This window comes from Saccostrea echinata, unplaced genomic scaffold (genome assembly GCF_033153115.1).
Source record: "Saccostrea echinata isolate AGI-Se365-2 ecotype Australia unplaced genomic scaffold, CSIRO_AGI_Sech_v1 ptg000003l, whole genome shotgun sequence".
Classification (NCBI taxonomy): Eukaryota; Metazoa; Mollusca; class Bivalvia; order Ostreida; family Ostreidae; genus Saccostrea; species Saccostrea echinata.
The window spans coordinates 7,702,430-7,710,832 of record NW_026889752.1 but is presented as its reverse complement, the minus strand read 5'-3'; positions in this window follow the sequence as shown (position 1 = coordinate 7,710,832).

The window sequence follows — 8,403 nt, the reverse complement described above, 5'->3', positions numbered from 1 at the left end:
CAGAAAAAGTCTTCAAGGTCCACTAACTTTTCCATGCATTGTCATGAGGTAGTCTTACTAATGCATTTACACATTTATATAAGCTGAGATTCTTATTAAAATTTTACGAACTTCAGAAAAATATAAAATATGCTTTTACTAACGCTTAGAACGAATTTTAAGACATAAAGTATGAAAAATACAGAGCAATCAGTGGCACTTAGAGAGTACCCAGGCATCACGCAAGTTTCATGCATGCATACACACATTATATACCTGTATACATGTAACTATATAAGATCTTTAAAAAACTTATGATCATCATACTAGCACAGTTACAACGTAGTGTGCCGATCCTCGAAGAGGCACCATTAAAGATGCAGTAAAAGAACCATATAAACTAGAAAAAGCATCTGGAAATTCACAACATTAAGGTAGGTCTTTGTATTTTCTTGGTAAATATAGTGTTTTCTTCTTAAATTACATCTTAATGGGTAATTAAAAAAAACCTAAAAATATATGTCTTGACTGGTGAATTTTCTGAACAGGATCTCTTGAGCACCTGGAGCGACTTCTAAGTAATGTATGTTTTGTAAAGTTTCTTCTCCAACAAAAATCGCACAGACAAGGAGGAAAAAATAAAATTAATGTATATTGTATTATTATGTAGCCAAAAATAAAGATGAATCATTGTGTCCTACATCCAGACACTAACATCTTTGCTTATAAAGTTTATGCATGTATTATGATTTTTTGGAAGGAGATAGATTTCTGAAACAAGTAATCGGATAGTTTTGTTGTGACCCATATAAAAATCATTTACTGTACGTGGTATATATTTAATGGGTACGGATACTACATACGATCTATTTAATTCACGATTAAAAGGTTTTTGAAAAATAAAGAAGGTATTTCCTGTATAAAAATCAAAATTTGAAATGGAAATAAGATATGTGCTCTATGCACAATCTTTATGTAAATTAAACTTTTCATATACATTTAATAACTGAACTACCTCTTTTTTCAATATGCATCCGGCTATATCAAATTCGAAACCAACCTGTTTATAATTTTGTCGTGCACTCACGAACCTAGGAAAGATCAGCTTTCTGTTTAGAAAAGTTCTCTGAGTCAGAGGTTTACTTCGAAATCGAATTTTTTCTCCTACGGTAATATTTTCTCTTGCATTTTCAAATTAATGTGCATAAATACTAAATGCTGATTTTAGTTATCCATAAAACACTTAAAACTCATTTTGAGAGTACTTTGTAGATGATTAAAATACAAGTTCCAAGTATAAAAATGTAAAAATTAAATATGGTTACAAGAATTAAACAAGCTGTAAATTTCAGTAATAATGAGAATAACTATCTCCACATAATTCACTCACAAGACGATAACTTTACATTGAAAGTCAGACATTAATAGCATAAAGGTTAGGTGAGTGATTGTTGACAGAATATACATTTGTTAAGTAGCAATAAAAAATACATTTACAAAGACACAAACAAAAAGCTTACCATGTATAAAAATAGGACCTTGAAGGCATTGCTGTGGGTCACTTGTGTGATTTAGGACAATTTGACTTCATTTCCATCATCGTGTTTTGTGATGCTTGAATGTGCTTGTAATATGTACATACTCAAAGAGTAGGCTGTCTAAAAGTATCCTGAATTTCTTTACTTATGTTTTTGTTTCAATTCTAACTACATTACAATATAATGAAAAAGATTCGAAAGCAACCTTATCAAATTTTTCGTCTAGGACCAAAGAATATGGTCTGAGTTTTACCTAAACGGAGAGATACTTTATTATAAGCAAATAATCTAAACAGTGTTCTACAATACAAATACTTTTTGTTCACAAATAACATTTTGATCTTTAAGAAAAAAAAAATAATTATTGCAGTATCCTCAGCGTGTAGTAATGTTTTTTATTAGATAGCTAATCAATAGTCTATAATAATAATAATTAAAAAAAAAACCTAATAAAAGTCTAGAGAATTTTAGCGATCAATATTGGTGTTTTATTGAAGGCTGAGTTTGTGTTACGTATATGAGCATGCCTGAAACATTCCGAATATGAGCGTTCAATATGGAACACCCCATTGTAAACAACAACAAAAAATGTCGTCTGGTCAACCTCTCAAAAGCAAATTTATGATAGGTAGTGGCAGCTATGTAAGATGTGATTACCTCCATGGAAAAGTGAAATTATTAATAAATAATTTAGTATGTATTTGCCTTAATAAAACCCCAATAAGCATATCATAACCTTGGTAGGGTCATTGGAATGATGCGATATTGAACACTCACAGAACAGACGTTAAGAACAAGGTACGTTATCAATACAAATCTTGCCCTGTGTTTTTCTTTAAAATGAAAGTGATGTAAAAAAAATTAAAACTCATGCTTTCTGAATCATTGAAATTCCATGCAGAAAGATCTTACAAATCATTTTTCTCACATGATCTTCAAAATGCTAATTGTGACATCATAAACATGTGAATTTTACCGTATTTTCTTAAAAGTTGCAGAAGACACCAATTTTCCATAGAAATATCTTTCAGATAATATTGTCCACATACATCGCCCACAAAGATTTTGATAAATTCAAAGAATTTTACACAACATATCCGAAAATTATAGTTGGCAATGGCTGTGGACATTATTTTCTTAAGGAAAATAACCCTTGAACCCATTTTGAGGCTTTTTCTGTTTAAAACAGAGAAATGCATCAAGTTAATGACGTCATATTTCCAGAATGGTACTCCTTCATGCCATATTCTTTCCTGATTTATCACATTCATAAACTCTACTAATATTTAAGCCAGTTTCAAAACTTTTTGAAGACATTAAATTCTTAGGGCATAATAAAGTCAAAACTGTACCTTCTTCTTTAGACACCGCTGCTGAAAATTTTTATTAATCTGAGTTATTTAGTTGTAATGATTAATATAAATTAATGGGAGATGTTTTATCTATATAATATAGGGGTTTTTGAACTTATATTGGTGAATATTGGCACTCGTTGTCCGTACAAATGCACTCGCAAGCTCGTGCATTGTAAAGCCAACTCGTGCCAGTATTAACCAATATAAGTAAAATAACCCCATACCATCAAGAATGATCTACACATTTCTGTAAGACATTGGCATAGATATTAAAAGAATAAAAGAGGCCCACGCAAACTTCCTTGGCGTTCTACACATAAAACCCTCATACCTTAGAATTTGTGTTAAAACATTTACAATTTGTTTCGTCGCCCGCGTGGCGCAGTGGTTAGAGCGTCTGCTCTAGAGTCTCGGTGTAAGGAGTTGATCCTTATGTCGCGGGTTCGAATCCACTGCGGACGTGGAGACCTGTCCTTCGGATGAGACTGTATAAACCGAGGTCCCATGCCGCAGTAGGTGTTGGCACGAAAAAGATCACTCACTGCTCAATGGACCTGAGTACCGAGCATAGGTCAACATCTGCAGCTCTCCACCGGCAAGTGGTTGCGTCTCCATATGAGTGAAAAATTCTCGAGAGGGACGTTAAACAACAATAAACAAACATAAATAAGGGAAGTTAACGATTGAAAAGTGGACGTCATCGCGTTTATTATAAAGCTTGTTTGTTAGGTGGCCATTGACGTCTTTTTCTAGTAAAATGTCTAAATATGTGTCAGATGTGTCAGACTCTGTAGTATGTTTTATTTCAAGCTCATTGGGATTTATCGGGTCGATATAGGAATGGAATTAACTAAGTAACTTCTTAAATTGTAGTACGTCGTCAATATAACTAAATGTCGAGTTGAAGGCCACAGCAAGTGTTTTCTTCTTCTCATGTATAACATTTCAAATAAACTCTGCTTCATATGAATACAAAAATAGGTCTGCTTATCACGGGGCGAAATGGGTACCCACGGAAATTCCGACAGATTGTTTGAAGCCCTCATGTAAAAATGTAACCTTAAAAGCAATTTTAAAAATCGCGTATTCATATGCTAAATTGAAATCTAATTATGTAGCGACCGCCAGATAATTTATCTGGCGCCCGCCACAAATTATTTGGCAGCCGCCAGATAAAATATTTTTTTCTACCTGGCATCAACCCGCTTTCGTATATTTCCGACCTACCATGAGTTGTATTTTATAAAATTGTTGCTAAAATTTAATGGTTATTTATAGTTATTGATTTCAGCATATTCAGAATTTCCTGCCCAAGATGTACTCTGTCAAATCGATCTACTGTTAAAGTTCCAAATTTGGTTTTCTAGGTTATATTTTCTAAATGATTGCATGTATTTTGTTGATTTTTAGCATGTGAGTCTATCGTGATATCTTACATATCAAGTTAGTATTTTTTTTTTGGTTTCAATGATCTTTGCCGGCCCAAACAAGTAGGGGGCTATGTATTGCTTATCAAATACTCTACTTAAGCTAGTAGAAAGATGATAACTCTGTTTTGCGAAGGAAATATTTAACAGCTTTTGTGAAAAGTAGGGATTTAATTTTGAAAGGTGAATAAAAATATGTATTCTCAAAGAAATATTATAAACATTGAGGAAGTTTTTTTTTTCCATAAACGTATTGTCAAGAAAGTATTTGCAACAGCTTTCGTGAAGTCGGAATTTTGATTTGGAAAAAATGAAATACTATTGTAAAATGGGGGAAGTTTATTTCAAATTATAAATGAAATATGAAACAATTTTATGAAATAACCACAACGACATGTTAGAAAAGGTATAATACAAAGAGACAAAAGGAAACACAGCAGACTGCAGTAGGAAGAAAAATACAGTTTGAGGACCTTCTTACAAAATTACGCATCTGAAGCTAAAAAAAAAACTTTTCAATGTCACATAGAAAGATACCAAGTAAATGGTTACACTTCTTACATTATGGAAACTTATTAGTTTTTTTTTTCCTCAAGGCTATTTTTGCTTTCTTTGTTACTAGAAATACAGTATCAATCTCTAAAATCACTGGGGACATGTTCTCCAGCAGGCTAGAGGTTCATGCCAAGATACTTTGGACTTCGAGCCACGTCGAGGAACATAGAGAGCGTGGGGACAATAACCAAAGCTTTATATATAGGGGCTTAGGGACATGGTACTCCTCAATATAACACATGTATATTCCTTTAGAAAGTAATTTTTTTTGGGAAAAGTAATTAAAATTAATTCTTGTCATGGAAAAATTTAAAGCTTTTGAAGAGATTGTCGAGTTTATCATCCCCCGCTTTCGCAAACGCAGGGGGATATTGAATCACATTTGTCTGTCAGTATATCCGTCAGTCAGTCAGTCCGTCTTTTACAGTGTCACAAAAACTTTATCTTTTGAATGAAAAAGAGAGATTTTTCGTATATCATATTTACAGTACCTATGATAAACTTGTACAAATATACTATGATTTTTGACCTCGAGACCCTTACCTTAAGATTTGACCTACATTTCAAAAAAAATCACCTGTAACATTACTTTAAACATTACTTTAACCTTGGTCATAACTTCTGAATGAAAGAGATAGGGTATTCATTTTTCACATGTACATTTACTTGTGACAAGATATTTCGAAATGCACTATAACTGTTGACCCCATGACCTTCACCTTGAAACTTTCCAAAAAGTTTAACATTGGTTTTTACATTTTATTAGAAAATACATTTAACTGAAACATTTTCAGATTTGATTCGAAAAACATTTTTCAGGTCGAAGATTGGCTCATGGCTAATCCAACACCCACAACACCATTTGCATCTCACCATTACATTGATGCAGTTAATATATACTCAAAAACAGAATTCAAATAAAACATTTAGAGGTTTGATTCAAATCTTATCTTCCGTATCTGTCGTCGAAGTTCATTTTTGGGTCAAAATTTCGCTAATATTTCTTTTACTCTTACTTTTCTGTTTCCAGATCCAAATATCACTAATTTTGTACATATTTTGGTTTATTAGATTTTGATTTTGTCGTATACTCTCTCGATCACAGGAAAACATGCCTTTACACTGCAAACTGTAAATTGGAACATCGCATACTTGTATAAATACTAGTTTTCCAAAAATCCACCTGTAACTGTCCATTCTTAAGACAAAGACCTTTTGTTATTTGCATCTGGAAACACAATGGCTATTCAACAAATTGCTCTGCATCCCTACCTTACCTGTGACTGTCTATTCCGTATACAATGAATTTGTCATTGTATGTGTGCTACCTGTTTTATCTGATACCAGTTTTGTACATTTTTAATTTAATTTTCAGAAAAAAGGAAATCATGTTTTAAGTAGGCGAAAGGCCTCAAAGTGTCCATTCTGTGAGAGAAAGAACTAATATCGGGCCTACGGCCCTCGATTAGTTCTTTCTCTCACAGAATGGACAGTTTCCGGCCTTTCTCCTTTACTTAAACGAATAAAAGGGTTCAAATATATGATCCCTGAGTGCGGATTTGAGGCTCTACAGTAGAACAATTGATATCCATATACGTTTAGAATAGTTTATAGTTACAAGCTGGGAGCTAGGGAATTATTATTTACACACTGAATTGTCAACGGAATTTTCTGTTATCTCCCAATCATGACAAAGAGCACACGGCGGATGTGACCGGTCGGCAGGGGATGCTTACTCCTCATTGGCACCTGATCCCACCTCTGATGTTTTAGAGGTCTTCCGATCTGTATTTTTTCAATGGACGTTTGATCTTGATTAAGGTTCGTTATTCAATATTTCATTGTACTGTATTATTATTATTTTTATAGTAATTAATTCAAAACTGTCAATGTACTAGAGATGCTACTCACCTATGATGATCAATCACTTTTTGTAATGTAATTTAATAGGTCATTTGAAATTTTTGGTGTGAAATACAAACTGCTCATCACAACTATTTATACAAGCACAATAACTTATACTGAAGCTAGTAAAAAATAGACGATTTTTCTGATTGATATATATATTAGTGGAATACACAAAAAGGAAAATAGCAAACAGCAACTACCACTACATGTTAACAGGTAAAGATTTGCTTCTTTAAAATGTTATTGTTTTATATTTGTTAAACAGCTAAAGAAATTAGAATAGACATTTGATAGTGCTTCAAAAGGTAAAAAAATGAACGATGGATGAAGAAAAAGACATTTCATACCCTTTTAGTGGCTCAAAAAACCCGAAGATAATTACGTACCAGGATGTCAAAGATGCTTCCGATATAATCAAAGATAGCCTCAAGACACCTTGTGATGTAAGACATACCTTTCCTTTTTAGCTGACCTGAGCCGAAGGCTCAAGTGAGCTTTCCTGATCAAAGAGTGTCCGGCGTCGATCCGTCTGTCGTCTGTAAACTTTTCACATTTTCGACTTCTCAGGAACCACTGGGCCAATTTTAACCAAGCTTGTCACAAAGCATCCTTTGGTGAGGGAGATTCAAGCTTTTTCATAGGAAGTGCCGCGACCTCTTTCAAGGGGAGATAATTAAGAATTCGTAAAAATTTCGTGACATCTTTTTAAAATCTTCTTCTCAAGAACCACTGGGCAAGAAAAGAGGAAACTTATGTGAAAGCTTCATAACATACTCTAGATTCAAATTAGTTCGATACGCAAGAGCATGCTCTACGTATGTACAATTTCTAAAACGAGGTAAATTATTGACAAATAAGTTGATGAAACAAGAATATCAGCTGTCTCGTTTAAAGTCATCATTTCGTAAGTTCTATGATCGATACAATGACCTTGTCAGCAAATACAATTTATCATTTAGTCAAATGCTGACTGACGTTTTTCACCCTAATTGTTAGGCCATTATTTACACTCTGAATTGTCGACGGATTTTCCCGATCATGACAAGGAGCACACGGCGGGTGTGACCGGTCGGCAGGGGATGCTCACTCCTCCATGGCACCTGATCCCACCTCTGATGTTTGGAGGTCCGTGTTTGCTCTGCTCCTATTTTGTATTGTATAATGGACTTTTGAGCTTGAATACTGTTCGTTATCTCCATATATTTCATCATAACCCCCCGGGGTAGGGTAGGGTCACAAGAGGGGGTCAAAGTTTTAGATAGCAATATATAAGAAATGTCTTTAAAAATCTTCTTAAGAACAGCAAAGCCATTATTAGTCATACTATTAAAGAAGTATCCTTAGTTGGTGTAAATAAATTTGTTCCAATCATGACCACGGGGGGTAGGGCTGGGCCACAACAAGGGGGTCAAAGTTTACCATTGGAATATAAAGGAAATATCTTTAAATATCTTCTTCTCAAGAACAGCTAGCCATTATTAAACATATTAATACAGAAGTATCCTCCGGTAGTGTAGATTCAAGTTTGTTCAAATCATGACCCCTAGGGGTAGGGTGGGGCCACAACAGTGGGTCAAGTTTTACGTAGAAATATATAGGGTTAATTGTTAAGAGGCATTTGAGTTAAACGCATTGAAGACT